The sequence below is a fragment of the Protopterus annectens genome, chromosome 17.part0 (genome assembly GCF_019279795.1).
Source record: "Protopterus annectens isolate FY-2018-M chromosome 17.part0, PAN1.0, whole genome shotgun sequence".
Lineage (NCBI taxonomy): Eukaryota > Metazoa > Chordata > Ceratodontiformes > Protopteridae > Protopterus > Protopterus annectens.
In genome coordinates this window covers 654,762,017-654,781,926 of record NC_056751.1, presented here as the reverse complement: position 1 = coordinate 654,781,926, position 19,910 = coordinate 654,762,017, and positions in this window count along the sequence as shown.

Genomic DNA, 19,910 nt, shown 5'->3' with positions numbered 1-19,910 from the left:
ATATGTGCTGCAGTGGGACTGAAACCAGAAATGCCTGTTCATTAGGCGGATGCTCTAACCACTACACTATTGCTGTGATGCTTCAATTGCATATGTATCCCTTGTTATCCTCTTCAGCCTTTTCAGCTGCTTTAACCGTAGCTAAGTGATGGGAAAACCCGCGCACCTATGGTTAGCTGTTCTAGGGGGTTTATAAAAAATAAATACAAGGTTTTCTTTGTTTTATTTCAATGTACTGTTATTGTACACATGGGGACTGTTGGTGGGGATATGCGGACACCTCTGATCGGTCTCACTCATTTATTTACACTTTCTTCTGTTATACTTTGCAGGGGTGTGTTTATTCTGAGAGCTCTGCTCTCAGACACTCCCCTGAACTCATCCACACTTGTGTAGGATTTGGAGATCAGGCAGCACGCCTTCATTAATATGCATGGTCGGCTGCCATCCTCCTTTTAAACTGCTGCTTCCATTCAGGACTAATCTAGTCCTGCACAGAAGATTAGTAAATCTGGGTGTATGTCTTTGCTACAGAAATAATACTAAAATTAAACAAAAGCTTTCCAGTGGATTTGACTCATGATATGTTTTAAATTGCTATATCAATGTATACAAGACTTTGCTGGTTTCCAGAATTGTTTTTTATGGGGGTACATCCGAATTCCACCCACAAATTTTATACAGTTGATTCTATAGAATTATTCACTGACAGATTAAAGCAGTGCATATCATGTGTGCCTCTAAATTTCATCACAGTCACAGGCACAAGGTACAGGGTTTGATTGTTACCTTGGGAAGCATGGTGAGGCTTAAAATGGCCTCCTAGTGTCCTTACCCTAGTAATCACCTACTAACAGCAACAGTGAAATGTATTTAGTTTAAAAAGCCTTCTGCTCAAGATTTGTAAAATGTCTTCTTTTATTTAGACATATTTTTCCCCCAGATTCTTGATGCCCTGCATGGTATGCATGATTAGTGCAGGAGCCCTAGCAGGCAATATGTCTGCCGTGCGATCCAGGAACAGCCTGCAGGGGCATGCATGAGAGCCCCTGCACTAGTCATGCACAGACTAAGCCCTGGTATGCAAATCACCTCATTTGCAGGAGAAATTCATGTAACCAAGGTGATTTTGCAATCCAGGAAGCTTGCAATAGTTCGTGCAAGACAAGTGCTATCTGCAGAAATGTACTCGATTAGTAACCGAGTACATTTCTGCAAAATCCAAAATGGAGCTATGTCAGCTCCAAATAAAGGCTGCATATCATTGAGGAAGCATGCCAATGGCCAAGTATAAGGCCATTGGCATTGCAAACAATAAAATAAATAAAAATAACAACTTTTATTTTTTTTTTCGCCGATCTCGGCTATTTAAGCATAGGGCAGCGGTGCGCAAACCAGATCGGGGGGAAAATAATAAAATAAACCTAAAATAAGCAGTCTAACTAAAATCAGTATTCTGCCATGTGAGTCAATGGCAGGCAGAAGACAACCTGGCCAGTGAGTAATGGTTGCCAAGAGGAGAGGCTCAGTGTGAGACATGTAACTATGCATTAGCAGGAAATCCTATGCAAATGAGTGGAAGGATAGTGAATCCCAGTTTTTCCCAGCATGTGAGCCAGGTCCCAACAGTGTAAGAGTATGAATAGCTGGGTGCAAGACTAAGATATAAGTGACATCATGGAGGGGATGTGTCAGGCATACTGTAAGTGGATTGAAGCCATCTGGCTTGGGATTGCTCCTAGCTTAGCATAGCTAAGCCAGGAGGTGTGTCTGAACCTGCCTAGCACTTTTCACAAAGCCAAGCAGGTGTGCGCACCGCGCACCGGGATTTATAGAAAAAAAAAGTAAACCAGGAAATAGCAGCTCTGTGCACATTTGAGCGCTTTGTTTGTGCAGCGCCCCTTTGGCCTTAAACAGGAAGGCAATGGGAAGGGAAAACAGTAGTAGGAAGGTAATCAAGGAGAACTAGCGTAGCTGACAGGTGAAATGTATCAGAATCAGCCAATTACACGCAGCAGACCAGCCCAGCCCAGAACACTACTATAAACTAAGCAAACACCTTCCCCTCTGGTTTTTCCCACACTCTACACCACTGGTGTATACAAGTGGGGAAATTTTAACAAACAAACCTACAAAATGAGAAAGGCTGCAGCAGGCCACATAGAACAACATGTGCAAGAGGCTGAGGGTTTTGAGGATGTCAATGCTGCCAAAAAGCCCACAGTGAGGAGACGGAGAAGAGTGTACAGACACAGGGTAACCTACCAGGGTCTACATGAGCAGTACATAGTGGAGTGCTATAAGGTGGACAGAGACCTCCTACAGCAAATTGTTGAGCTTTGCTGGCCACACCTGACACACCAAACTGACCAAGGGGAACCCATCCCAGTGGATACCAAGGTATGTGTAGGCCTAGATATACTAGCCACAGGTACCTCCCAAAGCACAACTGGGGATATCATGGGGCTCTCACAGGCATCAGCATCCAGAGTATTCCACCAGTTCCTGGATGCCATGTCAGCACGTATATTTCCTCAACACGCATGAGGTGTTGACCAGCAATTTGCATTTCTTACACCAAATAGCTGAATACCGTGGGGTAGTGGATGCTATAGACTGCACGCACATATGCATCAAACCACCACCTGGTAAGTATGATAGGGTCTACATCAACTGCAGGGGCATCCCCTCCAACAACTGCCAGGTCATATGTGATGCCCAGGGCATTATAATAAATGTGTGTGCTAGCCGCCCTAGAAGCTAAGACAATTCCCACATGTGGCATCTGATGCAGCTGTACCAGAGGTTTGCCAATGTGGATATCCCCTACGTTCACCTAGTGGGGGATGCTGGGTACACACTGGAGCCGTGGCTGATGACACCCATCAGAAATGCACACACACCTGAACAACAACACCATAATGAGGCACACGCACAGGCCAGACATATAATAGAGCATGTGTTTTGGATGCTCAGAGCATGGTTCCAGTGTCTGGACACATCCGGCGGAGCCATGCAGTATTCATCAGCTACCTGTACCCAAATTGTTATGGTATGCGCTATGTTACACAATATGATCCTGCGGAAACAGCTGCAGCAGGAACAGCATGGGAAAGGGCAACACAGCCCCCCACCAATGCCAAGGCCTGCACAGGCACAGAGTGACTCAGAGAAGGAACAACCTGAGCCTGGCCCAGTAGGCAGAAGGAGGCATGTCCAGTATGCCCTAGCCTTGGTAAAAAGGCAACACATAGCATATGCACTGACACATTAGGGACCCAGGGAATGACACCTCTCTCTGACTTGCACATACAGTAAAAGGGATGTCAGACATGACACTACCTGTGCTCAACCATGTATAGGGAGTGTACTATGTGCATCCTATATAGGCAGCCCTCCAGCACCATCCGCAGATCTGGCACACCCTCAAGGTAAGTCAATCAACCTACCAATTGCCAAATGGAGTAGAATGTGTTGTTACCTGCAGCTATGGTATGGATGTGAGCATGCAAGGGAATTGGGTGGCCGAATGTTATTGCAGCCGACAGTAGACACCCATAGTGGCAGCATGATACTTGTAACACATACTGGAGTCACCATAGTAGCCAGTACTACACAGGGTGATGAAACCCACTGCAGGAAATGGGCTGAGTGACATGTGTGTCCATAAGACCCACACATGCCAGTCAGGAAGGTTCACATACCCAACAACAGTCTCAGCCAGCAGGACAGGTGTAGACAAGCCCAAACAGAGCCTATGCCATGGCCCCAGAATGATGGCTATGGTTAACCTCCCCTCCAGGCCTACACAGACAGACCACAGCACGGCAGGCAGTGGGATGTTAGTTCTGAAGGGTAGGAAGTCAGACAATAATATGTTGGACAACCAAAGGCACGATCTGTAGTACACTGGCATGCCTCTAGTCAGCATGATAGTTAGCAGTACAGAATGAAATGGAGTACCTGACATACCAGTACATTCATAGCAAATGTTTACAAGTGTCACGTGTGCCTCCCACATCCTACATAGTAATGTAAAAACAGTCAAGTGTGCCCCCCAACCCTGTGTAGAAATGTAGAAATAGTCAGGTGTGCCCCCTGCTATGCAGAAATGTAGTAACAGTCAAAGCCAAATGATTGATGGATACCCTGCAGAGACAGCATGCTAACAGCACTGCGGCACAAACTACCTGGACATGATCCACACATTCAATACAGACAGCCATACTGGGCATTCTCACACACGTAGAGAAATAAAGGCAATGTATGTAAGCAACATACTGAAAGGTCATACTGGGCATGCTCACACACTTAAACTCATGAAGGCCATGACTGCAAACACCAGTGGACCAGATATATCTGGCAGTTGCAGTTGTCAGTGCGGACACTCATCCGTATGCACTGCTCATGCCTTGCACATACAATGGATAGGAATACAGACATATATGTCAGGACAACACACCATAATAATCCAAAGGTAGATGTACATAGATGTGTGGAAGAGGGTGACTGTGACAAGGAGCCGTCCAGGCCTGTCCCACCCAGGACATAGCCAGAGGGCCCCAAACACATGAGGTGCAGATGTCACTCACTTCAGATACTAGCCACCGGTATCTGTCAGCATTATAGACTATGTGATGAAAGAAAAAAAACTCCTCCTCTTCACTCCTACCCGTAAATCACTCCCAATAAACTTTTCAGTCTTATCCAATAATGGTACACTCATATCTCTCAATCCAACAACTAAACCTCTAGGGGTAACCATTAATAACAACCTGAACTTTGAAAGCCATATCAACAATACCATAAAAACTGTCAACAGGAAACTAGGCTCCCTCTATAGGATAAAACCCTTTCTCTCCCCACTAGCCAGAACCACTATTGCCTATTCCCACCTTATCTCCACAGTTCTTTATGCTTCTTATATGTATACTAACTTGTCAAAAAAATAACCTTAACAAGTTAGCCAATGCTTACAATAGCATTGCCAGATTTGCTACTGCTTCCTTCTTTAGGGCCCATCACTACCATAATCTGAAACAATTAGGCTGGTTAGAACATCTGAATCAGATTCACTTTAAACAACTCACCATTGCGCACAAAAAACTTTTTCCAACCTACCAATACCCCAATAATTGCTAGTCTCATTACCCAGTATAAGAACCATTCAACTTTACGCTCATCTAATAAACTACTTGTATCAACATGTAAATCTAATAACATGGCAGGAGATGCTCTGCTCTCAAATCCAGTTGGAAAGTATTGGAACCAGCTCTCCCTTGAACTTACATCACTGTCTTCATTTACACTTTTTAAACACAATCTGAAACTCTATCTTAAAACCCATCGGTTATGTTCCTGTACAAATCCAGACAAATCTCATACTATATCCCAAATACCCTCTCTTAAGACCCAATTCCTGCTCTATCTGTGTCTTTTTAGATTAAGGCCTATCCTTGGAAAAAACATATCTTATCCTAATAGGTATTTTAAATTATCTTTAGTTAAATTCTTCTGCATATAATTCTAAAGCATCCTACCTAAGACAGGCAACAAGTATTGCTTAAACTGTGAGCATTGCTGAACTGTTGAAACTTGAAGTATGAATTTGTTTAACAATTACTTTATAGTTACTAATGAAGTCTTGTACATAAAGTCTAAAATATCTTATCTAATGCTTGTAACATGTTTTTTGTATAAACTGTGAAGATTCCTGAACTGTTTAAAATTTGTAGTATTTAACTGTATAACAACTGGTAACTGTATATTAGTAGTCTAGTAATCTCTTGGAGATTATCTCCCCAGGACTCTACTGAAAATTGGCATAAATCCAGTTAAACTATCCCGGTCAACAAATGTAAAATAAAATAAATAAATAAATGTGGTGCACGTGCCAGCTGTGCAACATGACTGTACAAGGAAGTAGTCATCTAGCAGCTGCATATATTTACCTGGGACATATGACCCTGTGTGTGCCCGCATGTAGTATGTCAACCGCTAGATGAATGGGTTATGGCCCATACACCCCCCCCCCACATAGCCCTACTATGACAAGCCTGTTGAAGTCATCCAATGTTAAATACACTTTTGGGAGATTAGTAGCCCCATAATCTCCATAGCGCATCCTGCAACTGCATACTGCTGTAGTGTGATAAAGTACTTAGGTGTTCTAAACCCAGACTTGACAACTGTGTGTGTTTGTTTGTGTGTCTGTCTGTCTCTGACTGTGTAGAGAGCAATGCTTTTTAGGGTACTCACACACCTTACAATTCATATACTGAAATTAGCCAAGGCTGCTGATGTCATCCAATGTGATATACACCTTTGGGGAAGGAGTACTGCAGAAATCTCTGTGGTGCATGCTAAAACTATGTAATGCTGTAGTGTGATAAAATAGTTAGGTAGGTGTTCTAACCCCAGACATGGCAAATGTGTGCATCTGACTGCGTGGAGGGCAATGCTTTTTAGGGTACTCACACTCCTTGCAATTCTTATATTCTACTTTGCCAAGGCTGCTGATATCACCAACTTAGTAATACACCTCAGGGAAGGTTGCAGCCCAGTAATCACCATAGCATGTCCTGTGACTGTGTACTGCTGTAGTGTGATAAAATAGTTTGATAGGTGTTCTAATGCCAGACATGGCAATTTTGTGTGTGTGTGTGTGTGTGTGTGTGTGTGTGTGTGTGTGTCTGTCTCTGACCACGTAGAGAGTGATGCTTTTTAGGGTACTTACTATTCTTATACTCTACTTTGCCAAGGCTGTTGATGTCACCAACCTAGTAATACACCTCTGAGAAGGTTGCAGCCCAGTCATCTCTGTAGCACATCCTCCAACTTCATATTGCTGTAGTGTGATAAAGTAGTTAGGTAAGTGCTCTAACCCCAGACATGGCAATTGTGTGTGTCTCTAACTGTGTAGAGAGCAATGCTTTTTAGGTTACTCACACTCCTTCCAATTCTTATACTCTACTTTGCCAAGGATGTTGATATCACCAACCTAGTAATACACCTCTGGGAAGGCTGTAGCCCACTAATCTCTGTAGTGCATCCTATAACTGTGTGCTGCTGTACTATGATAAAGTAATTAGGTAGGTGTTCTAACCCCAGACATGGCAATTGTGTGTGTGTGTGTGTGTGTGTGTGTGTGGGTGTGTGTGTGTATGTGTGTGTGTGACTGTGTAGAGAGCAATGCTTTTTAGAGTACTCACACTCCTTACAATTCATATATTCAACTTTGCCAAGGCTGCTGATGTCACCAACCTAGAAATACACCTCTGGGAAGGCTGTAGCCTTGAAACCTCTGTAGCACATCCTGTAACTGCATACTGCTGTACAGTGATAAAGTAGGTAGGTAGGTGTTCTAACCCCAGACATGAGAATTGTGTGTGTGTTTGTCTGTCTGACTTTGTAAAGAGCAATGCTTTTTAGTGTACTCACACTCCTTACAATTCATATACTCAACTTTCCAAGGCTGCTGATATCACCAACCTAGAAATACACCTCTGTGAAGGTTGTTGCCCAGTAATCCCTGTAGCCCATCCTATAACTGCATACTGCTGGAGTGTGGCAGTTCTGGATGTTTTGTGTGTGTTCCAATGTCTGTGTATGGAACAATGCAGTATAGGCTAGTCACACACAGTACATTTGAAATACCCTAATTCGGTAATCCTGCTGATGTCATCTATTGTGAAATATACCTTTGGAGAAGGCATTTTCTTGTAATCCACATGGTGTGTCCTATAACAGCTCTATGCTGTAGTGTGATATAGACCTTGGTCAGGAGTTCTATACCTGCACATGTCAGTTGTGGATGCTTAGTGTATGTCTCCCTATCTGTGTAGGGAGCAATGCATTTTAGCCCACTCCCTTGCAGTACATTTGAAATGCCTTACTTTGGTAATCCTGCTGTGTCATCTATTGTGAAATACATCTTTGGGGAAAGAATACTCCAGTAATGTCTGTGGCACACACTATAACTGCATAGTGCTGTAGTGTAATAAGCTATTTAGGTAGGGGTTCTACTCCAAGACTTCTCAGGTGTGTGTGTGTGTGTGTGTGTGTGTGTGTGTGTGTTTGTAACTCATATCCTGTGTAGAGGTGGTTGTAAGTGGGTTTTGCATATTTCTTATATGGTGGCCTTACTATATATCACAATGTCAACCGTACTGGGATAACAGATGTAAAATAGCTGAAAGGCTTGGGTGCAAAGCCATACCCATACATGTGATATCAAGGCCAGACAATTACAGTTAGCATTCTCAGTATTACCCAGATCACACTGTCTACCCATGTGTCATACACACACACATGCCTAGGCAACAGCCAATATGTGAGTAGTACACTGCATATTGGCCACTGATAGTGACTATGGAATAATAGCAGTGGGCTACAGAGTGCATGTCACCTTGCCCATCTGTCTAATATGCATGTACATGCAGACAGTGCACCTCCCCCATATTCCCCAGTGGACACCTGCACCACCTGTGGTGCCATCACATGTGACCCACAATGGACATACTATGCCTGACTACATGCCCTGTATGGACAGGTGCCACTGACACCAGGGAATGCTGTTAGCATGCTATCAATGTAGGTGCAGGGTAAATCTGCTGCCCATAACCAGTTCCTGCCACAGGTGGGCAAGACTGGCACATCTGATGATAATCCGTGTTCACAACATGGGCCAGACACCCCAGGTACAGTTCCACATGTCACTGTACATGCATGTGGGAGGTGTGCAGATCCTAGACACCATCTGTGTCATGGACTAAGGAGCACATACATTGCAGGCAATGCACAACATTGGCCACACACAATAGTCACCCAGTTGACTAGATGGGGGATACAATACCCACCTGTGGGGGCAAATGCAGAAATAACAGCCCTGAGCCACAGTGCAGACCATTGTCATGTGGCCTGATGCCAAGGTATACCCATCACCTACCCTTGTATAGCCTGCTCGCACAGTTGACCACCACACACCCATGCAGACATGCACCCATGCATGTCAGCACTAGCACCAAGTGTGGTTGTGTGTGTGTTGTATGGTGCGTATGACCACATCCACACTCACTACAACACCCATGGTCATACTGAAGCATGCTGTCCAATGTCTGACACCTCCTCATAATTTTTGCCCTTATGATGTCCGTATGACTCGTGTGGTGCATGTGATACCTGCACAGTGATGTGTTGTGGCAATCCCACTACTGATGAGTTGTAGTCCTGGCCCTTTCAAGTGTGTCAATGTGTGGGTGTCACTGTGAGACTGTGGCTGTGTTGATGCTGGCACCTGTTCATGCAGACATGCATGTGTACGTCACCTACCTTATATGTACCGCATCCCTGTTGCAGATGTCACTCACCATCACATATATGCTCTGAGTGCTCCACAACAGGTAACTCATGTGGTGCATCCAATAACTGCATCTAACTGTGATAATACTACATAGTTGTTGGGGGTTTGATATCCTGTGCTGGTAGGTGTGTGATGCAAACATGCTGCAGTTTTACTCTCCCGCCCCTCCCTGACAGGTATTTGTCTCTATCTGCCTCTCCCAAACCTATCTGGTGGATGGTGAGACCCACACCTACTATGCTTAGGCAGAAGCATGTGTAGTTTAAGTGATGCTCAGGATCAGCTGATGGCCTCTGCACACATTGCAGCCCCCCCCTAGCTGACTGCATGTGGAACAACTGTGGTAACATTCCCATAGCCAATTGCATGGAAACACAATCCAATATCTAGAACATCATGGTGGTGTTGGCCCTTTTCATTCACTGTGAGAAGGAATTAGATCTGTTGTTTGGCAAACAGCATCTCAGATGGATTGGGGATTTACCTCTTACAACATACACTGTGGAAAGAGGGCAACAAATAGGAGGGGGATGTGCCTGACCTGACTACAGACTGTAAGTGCTGCTATAAAGCATTTGGAGTAATGTTGGTTTAGCAGTGTTTGTCTTGATATGGCTGCCATACATGTTGCAGTACCTGCCGTGTCAGTTCCATGTATATAAGGAATCCCCATCTGCGGGGTCATCTGCAGACTGGCCAGTGATGTGCCTTTGGTTTCATGTGTTAGCCACAGAGAATCTATCTGTGGACTGCAAAAGGTAGTGTGAGGAATTCAGTCTGTAGATGGTGAAGGCCATGACAGATACTGACTTCATATGCCTCATAGGACATATGTTGCAACAAACCCTGTTACAACAGTAAATGTATGAGGGTATCACAGCAACATGTCAATATTGGCCCTGTGTATGTGCTTCCAGCCACACCTCTGTCAACCTTTGTACATATGTCAACACCATAATTAGTGTCATCATATCTGATAACAAGTCAGTGTTATATCAGACTGCTACACATGTTATGTACAGTAGGGGTTATATTTCATGACATAACCTGAACATTCTGTGGATGACTGTACAGTACTGAGGTCTGTGTACTTATGGTGAATGTCGACAGTGTGTGTATTGTTAATATGTGCTTTAGCCAGTGTACAAACTGTGGTAGATGTCATGGTCCTAGCTCCCCTCCTATCTGATGTTACATGTTGCCCCACTTCATGGTACCTTATTGGCATACATGTTCATATGGCCATACATGTGCATGTCTATATATATATATATATATATATATATATATATATATATATATATATATATATATATATATATACATGACATATATTGATATGTTGTATCTGTTTACAGATTCATTTATTTCCACATATACATCTAGATGATGGTATACATTCTCTGTACTGTTGCATTACTGGACTGGATGATATGTTTGTGAAAACATCACGATTGTGCATAGCTGCCATGCCTTAGTGGTAAATCACTTTGTGTATGGATTGCAGGGTCCTTGGTTTGATCCTTGCAGGAGCTGTTTGTTTTGTTGCTGGGCAGAACATGGCCCATTAGATACAGATAGCTTAAGGCAGCTTTTAGCAGTTGTAAGTGGGTCTGCACAGTGGTAAGCACTGCCTACACAGATTAAGCAATATATAAGCTAACTGACTGTAAGTTACTGTAACCAGAAGTTGACAGTGCTTAGCTCAGCGCAAACCCATGCAAAGCTGCTTACAACTTCTTTAAAGTGCCTTATTCACTCTGTATCCAACAGCCTGTATTCTGCCCAACAACAAAATAAACTGCAGATGTATGTCTGTGTGTATATATATATATATATATATATATATATATATATATATATATATATATATATATATATATTTATATTTAAATGGATATAACATATCTATATATGTAGATATAGATATAGAAATATATACATATATGTATGCCAATATATGCATATATACATAGATACCATACATTTATAGATATATATGTATACATCAACATATATACAGCAATAAATATATATATATAAGCATATATATGGTTCACCTTTCAAAGGGAGAAGATCATTTCACCGAAAGCTGGAAGATCGAAAATAGGTTTTTGACATTGCACAATCTTGGAATAAATGCATTGTATGTGCAATGAGCAAATATTACTATGCAGTCGCTCATTGAAGATTCAGCATTTTGTGTGTGGATTGCACTATAGTGGGGATCTGGAAAATGTCCCTTTCCCCACTGTAGTGCGATCTCGGAGTTAGAATATTAAAGTAGGAGGGGTGTGGGGGGTGCAGGGGGACTTGCCCCCCCCTCCCGCATTAAGATAAGTATTCCAACTTGTAGTTCAAAAATCAGCAAATCTGATTTTCGATTTGCTGAGTTTTGAACTTCAGTGCAATACGAAATGATGGATTTGTCCTTTTGGTTCACAGAAAGGGCCGTGAAGAGAAATGATTGTCTCCCTTTCAAAGATAAACCCATATATATCTATATAGGCATATATGGACATACATCTGTAAATGAAATTGGGAACATAACCAAAACGTGTATGTCCACATGCACCATTAATGGGTTTGAGAGACCCAAACAACATATGTCTGGCATGGATAGGTATCCCCCCCCCCCACAGCCAAACACATCTGGCCTGCAATACACTATCAAACTTTGCAGATCCCATAACCAGGACCCTACAAAACAAGGGAAGTACATGTTAACAGTACTCCATCCCTGTAGGATGTCAGGCTGGCATTACTAACATATCATGCAGTACAGTCAAATGAAGTTTCATGCTTGAGGGAACCTCCTGGGCAAGAGTACATAGCTGGGATCCCTCATACAATCCAACAGGTCTACAGCTGACAAAGGATTCACCAATGTTGGCAAGGACAACCAGAAATCCACTTTGTCAGCTGGGAACTACCACCCAGTAGGCTGATAAGCCTGGTCTGAAAGGACATGGAACATATCAACAATGAACCCATGGCAAATGTCACTGGTAATCTTAAAACCCTGGACCCCACCAATGCTGGACTTGTCAAAGGCAGAGAATACAACCTGAACCTGGTATACATCTTTGACACAATCATGACAGGTGTAGATGAGGGTTAGGAGGTGCACACAGCCTATGTAGATCATAGCAGGCTTTTGTACACCATCCCATATGTAGGAGTGTGTGTAGATGTTAAAGTATCTACCTCCGTTCACAGAATATGATTCCCCCAGGACTGCTTGGCAAATGCCAACATTCCACAGGTACCATCCCATGGACATACAATCCTTCACAGGTCACAGATTGTTAATGCCCTCCTCCACACTGTAGAGGTAGGCAGTAATACTGGGGTTGCTATAACTCACTGGGTGTGGCTGTTGCGGACAAATCCACCATCATTGCAGTTACTGTTGCATCTATCCCCCCACATAGCTGTCTGTAATACTGTACAGTGTATACCAGGTTGGTTAGTTGTTGTTTACACCATTCACAGTAGTAGAGCACCTCACACCCTCCTAATGGTAGGGCTATGGCACCGGCATTGGCACACTCATGTAACTGAGGTGAGGAATGCAGTACAGTGGGGAAAAGGACATACATCCTGCTGTTAGCATGTTCTATGTCATCCAAATAGCAGACTGCATATATACCAATGTGTGGTTGTGCCTATCCTGTCTTGGTGGGATTACATGGGCAACAGATGTGTTACCTCCATGGGGTCATACCTCCATGTGTACAGCCTTGTATCTGTACTGCATCCAAGCAAAAGGCTTTGTGTGTTGTACCCAGCCATGTCATGTGTACCACCCACTACACGTACTGGTGTCCACTGTAGAAGGCCTGCTGACACCATTACAGCCATCAGCCATGTGGCAAATGGACAACCACAACACAATCAGAGCAGATATGGGTGAATACAATATAACATTGTTAATTACAGCTATAATGCATCATGGCTGCTCAGCTACACCTTCCAGGATGTTAGCATTTCACTTTACTGCTGACAACATGCTACACAGCATTCCATTGCTACACTGTTGTACAGTCACCCTGTGTATCAGCACCATGTTAGCCTGTCCCTGCATTGATGTTACAGATGACAGAATGTGGCACAGGTATCATCATATGCACAGGGTGTGTTGTTGGTTTGCCAGAGAACTAGGCTGAGCCATACAATTGACAATGTGTGTGTGAGGGGGCTGAGTAGTTTTATGGGCCAATGGTTATGTCATGTGTCACTCTCAACTGTGGGCCTATCCATATGATAGCCAGAGGATTGGCTGTTAGGTTTTGTCTGTGCACCACACAGGCATTGTCCCAGACATATCAGTGGCGTTCTGTCTGTTGAGTGCTATCTGTACATGGCTACATCCATTTGTATTTAAATGTCCTATTCCTGCATAGGGGTATGCTGCAACAAATCCTGTAACACCAGCAATTTCCAGGGTGTGTAGCAGCAATAATGAAAATATGGCCCTATGTTTCTGCCTTTGTCCTCCACATATATGCCAGTTTTTGTCCGGCTGTGATACAGACAGGGGTTGTTAGGTAATGGCCTATCATTATTTACTGCTAGCATTACTGCTATCATCCCAGTCATGTCATGGACTCCCACACCAACTGTTGGGCAAAGTCCATATATATGGGGGCAACAGCTGGACAACACATATGTGCTCTTGAACATTCCAGTGGTCAGTGTGTGGTGCACAGTGTTCCTTGCCCTTGTACAGCCTTTTATAGGGGGGGTTCAATGTCATTAACCTAGGCTGTGACACCTTTTCAGGGATATAAGTGTTAAGACAAGGGACATTCAGTGTGATAGTGAGATGTTAGGTTAAGCAATGTTATGTACAGGATACTGTGACATTACGACAAGTGCTACATTTCCCCCCTAGGGCTTGACTACAGGGTGTAATTGGAAGCTGCTGAACTACATCTGTAATTGTTGATTGTTACTTATCTTGAAGGCAAATCCTGTGTCTACTGTTGTACTAATTGAAGGCCTTGGCCTGGACAGCATAGTATGGTATATATTCACATTCTTTGCATCTACTGTTATGTGTGGGCCTTGCAGTCATCACTGATTACATATTTCAATGTTTATGTGGTGTCAGTACTGGCATACATTATTGTATAGTACACAAATAAAGGTTTTCTGTGTATGCATACCTGTGTGTTGTGTCATGTCCTTTGAATTGTGGGTGGGTATATGTTTAATGTAAGTATTCTCATTTGTGGGAATGGTTGCCACACTAAACATTTCACAGGTCCCAGTTACAGGGCTTGTGGCTGAGGGATACACTTTGCACCCAGTACTTCCACACTACTTCTGCATATGTATGGCTACTGATATCTTTTGTCTGTGTATATGTGTATGTACCTATATATATATATATATATATATATATATATATATATATATATATATATGTGTGTGTGTGTGTGTGTGTGTGTGTGTGTGTGTGTGTGTGTGTGTGTGTGTGTGTGTGTATATATCTATATATATATATATATATATATATATATCTCATATAGCTGTATCTATATATATGTATGTATATCTATATCTATATATATATATATATATATATATATATATATATATATATATATATATATATATGTATCTATCTAGATATATATATATATATATATATAAATATACAGATGAACATATTTATCTATCTATATACAATTGATGTTATATGATTATTTGTGAGTCACATGTATATATATATATATATATATATATATATATATATATATATATATATATATATATATAGCTGTCTGTCTACATTTACAGATATATATCTGTCCATATGTCCATGCATGTTCTGCCCATATTTTGGTCTGCTCCTCATTCTCTTGGCAATTGACATGGATGATTGCAGCATTGAAGTCAGTAACTAGTGCCAACACTTTTGTTTCAGACTTCATCTCCCTCAACATATCTGTTCTAATACATATAACTGTGAAACTAGCAACATTGTAAGTGTATTAGAGTGGTAGTTGATATATATCCCTATTTGTACCCACATTGTGGCACACTTTGTCCAGACTTCTTGCGTTGACAGGTTGTGTGGTATGATATTACTACATTTCCTGTACTGTTGACTGATTGTGCTGGATGATATGTTTGTGAAAATATCAGGGTTATGTATATCTGTTATGGTTTAGTGGTAAATCACTTTATGTATGGAGTGCAGTGTCCTGGATTTGAGCCTTGCAGAGGCAGCTTATTTTGTTGCTAGGCAGAACACAGGCCAGAGTGATTAAGGCAGTTTAAAGCAGTTGTGAGCAGGTTTGTGCAGAGCTAAGCACTGCTAACTGCCGGTTACAGTTTCTTACAGTCAGTTAGCTTCTACTTTGGTTAATCTGTGTAAGTAATTCTTACCCACGAGCAACCGCACTTCAACAGGCTTACTAGTGCGTATCTATGCTTACTACTACTTATTTGTGTTTACACCTGCTTATTAGTGCCATATTCATTATGGCACTAACACTTCACATGTGCATTTAATGCAGTAATCCTGTTCAAATATAAATATTATTTAGTAAGTTATACAGCAAAACGATGTTGATATACAGATTTCCCATAGAAAATAGAACGTGCTGCAGTGGGACTCGAACCAGGAATGCTTGCTCATTAGGCAGATGCTCTGCCCACTACACTATTACTGTTCTGCTTCATTTGCATATGTCTACCTTAATATCATACCCATGATCCCTTTCCCTTGCCCCCGATCTTCACGTTATTAGCATCCATCCATTCTCCAGTTGCTAGCCCTGCCATACCACACCTCCACACATTTCCCTCTCTGTCCATCTCGGTACTCCTCCATTATACTGTCTCGATACAACCTACTGCAGGCTCTTCATCCGTTTAGTCCACATATGTTCAAGACTTCCCTTGATTCTCCTCCGATACTGGTGGACACATCCTTCTGCACCATAAAGTCTGGTTTGTCCCGCCAGGGACGGACTTGTTGTTGTGTCATGAGTAGACTTTGCTGGTCTACACTGTTTCTTCCACTGATAGCATCCTGCTAGGGGTTTGAGATGCAGCAGTTTGCTCACACACCAGACCAGCCTCATTTCCCGGTTGCACGGCAGAAGCATGCCCCCACAGCATGCCCCATTTTTCATTCCTCTCTTCAGTATTATGTATCAATAACAGACACTGTTCATTGATACTCATAGACTGCTTGGAATACTGTGATTGAGCAATGTCCACATGTTTGCTGGTATGAATCTACATACTTACATACATTTTCTATACTGTTGACTGACTGTGCTGGATGATATGTTCTTGATAACAGCAGCTGATTGTATATCTGCCATGCCTTCATGGTAACTCACTTGGACTGTAGTGTGTAGGGTGAGGACCTGGGAGTGCTAATTATTTTGTTAATGGGCATGACAAGAGCTGTTGCCTACAGAATGCCTAAGGCACTGTGGGGGAAGTGTAGCCGGGTATGCACTGGTTTGCTGGAGGCACAGACTTTCTGACCTACAGTTATGGCGTCTTACACTGGGTTGGCCTCCCCATTGCTTAATCAGTGTGGGCATTGCTTACCACCACCCAAACAGGTGTAATCGCTCTTGCTGATGCATACCCCCATGCTACTTCATTAATATGTCAGTATTATACATGCTTAAGTCAGGTGTACATGTCAGGTATGACTGGTGACGAAGGTCAGTGTAAGGTGAAGTGGGATTCCAGTTTAGCAGTTCTGGATAGGTTACACTCAGGTATTCGGGTTAGGTTTAATGTCATACCTGTGCTGAAGAGTAGATGTGAATAGTGAGGGTGTAGGTAGGTAGGTGGAGGGGGGACATTTAAACTGTATAGTAGGCTGTTGGATTGATTGGTGGGGGAGCAGTAGTGCAGGTTTACAGGATGCTGGGATTTGTATGTAAGGCAGGACAGGAGGTGTCGGTGTCACTAATTGGTGTAGGGGTATGGAGTGCTAGTTGGGGGGGTAGAGTTCAACAGGTGGTGAGCAGGTGGTGATCCAAGTGTGCTTCTGTTTTCCCTTCATGTGTTATTTACATGTGTCATGTGGGACAGCTGCGGTAATGCACATGGGTTGAGGGTTCCAGATTCTGCCAATATAGTTGTGAGGAAGGTGTCACCTACTTGTAACTGTTAACATTACCATTCATGAAACAGGGGTCGATAGGTAAGTGTTTTAATGGGCTACACAGAGGGGCTGATAATAGGGGACATGTCTAGGGATGTGCAGGAAGGCTGATGGGAAGGTCCACAGCTGGCCAGTTCATCTACAGCGACAGCTGTGTATATACCCTGCATTTGGGGATAGGTTTGAACTCTCACACTCCTGGGTGGGGGTGAGGACAGCAATAACACCTTGTGATGCCAATTAGTTCGGCTTACATGCCTACAGTGGGGTGTTGTGACCATGTGTTCTATGGTGTAATTTAGTGGGTTTGCAACAACACATCTGGTTATACCATCCTTTGCCATGCATACTAGACTTTGCTGCAGTGGGACTTGTACTGGGCGTGGCTGCTCATTAGGTGTTGTCTCTGCCCAATGCACACTATTGCTTACATTCCTGGGGCGGTCCACATAGAACCACTCCAGCCAACACCTGCACAGCTAGGCCCATAATTACATACCCATAGTTCCCAACTCGTGCATCCTCTTCAGCACTCTTCCTTACTCCAGGTGCAGGTTGGGTCTAAACACACCACTGCACACTGCCCACTCTCAACTTCTCAGGACCCATCACATATGTTGTCTTGCCCCATGGGTCATCAGGCTTCCCCAACCTTGTAGTCCGAGAACATGCGTGCCCTAATGTAGGTTATCCGTGGAATGGCTGGAAGCCCAAATAGCCATGACATTTTTGGGCTGTAACGCAAGGGACATTCTTGTCTTTGTTTCTAGATTAGACTTGGCGGGTCTCTCCAACTGGTAGTATACTGCCTGTAGTCTAGGAAGCAGTGGTTTGTATGCTTTTATTGTGTGTTTGCATGTTTCACCTGTCTAGCTGGGTGGGGTTGATGCTACGTGTTACACATTTGTTGATTGGGCCCCACACCCCCATTGGCACGGCCTGTGAACATATGTAAGTCTTAACTGCTGTATCATATCCTACCTATATATCTGTGTATATTTACACACACACACACACACACACACACACACACACACACACACACACACACACACACACACACACACACACACACGTGTGTGTGTATATATATATATATATATAGATATATATATATATATATATATATTTATCTACATATATATATATATATATATATATATATGGGTCTATATGACTTGGTCGACAGTTCATATGATCGACTGTTTATTTGGTTGACAGTTCATTTGATCAACAAGCATTTGCCCCCTTCCCCAATGTTGTGTGACCCTGGAGTTGATATATATATAGTTACGGGGGGTGTGGGGGGCACAGCCCCACATTGGGTGGGCAAAGCCCCCCACCTAAAATGCTTGCCGATCAAATGAACTGTCGACCAAATTAACAGTCAATCATATGAACTGTCGACCAAGTCATATAGACCCATATATATATAAGCATAAATATATATATATATATATATATATATATATATGTATATATATATATATATATATATATATATATATATATATATATATATATATATATATATATATATATATATATATATATATATATATATATATATATATATATATATATATATATAAACGACATGTGGATGTATGGGTGTCTGCATATGCATATATCTATATGTGGATATCTATATATATATATATATATATATATATATATATATATATATATATATATATATATATATATATATATATGTCTGTCTATGTATGTATACATTTGTACTACAGAGAGGAAGAGGTACAGCTCTATGTAGTTTTGGGTATATATACACACACATACCTCTATATATGTAGCTACATATCCTGTCATGTTGCTTGTTATTGCTGGGTACTGTTTCATGTGCATACTGGCCAACCTTGTGTGCCACGTATTCTTTGCCATACCTACAACTAAATCCGTTAGTGTACACAGAGTCACATATGAAATCTGTTGTTAGTACCAGGTAATCATTCATCCCATGTGGGACAGCCCGAACATTGGGTATACAACTTTCATCTACAACCAGAATTACATAGGTACCCATGGCTATGTGCATGGACTATGGCATGTGCCAGACCTATGATACTTGGGTCGAGGCAACATATGGGATAGGTCCCGAGGGGGGGTGTATGGAGTGGGGGGCAATGTGTGGTGGTGTGGTAGCTATGGGCCGGTAACCAGGGTTGAGATGGTGGCTGCGTGTGTGCAGTGGGTGGGGGGAAGCGGAACTGTGGGTAATAAATGGATGGCCTTGGTTGGATGGGCCTGTACTTCTCGAGCCGCCTAGTGGGTGAGGGAGAAGGGGATGTGATGTCAACATATGGAACATGACCGAGGGCTAATTTAAATCCTTAATTCAATGACACACATACATTACCTTGAGCTTGGTATTGTTTTGCA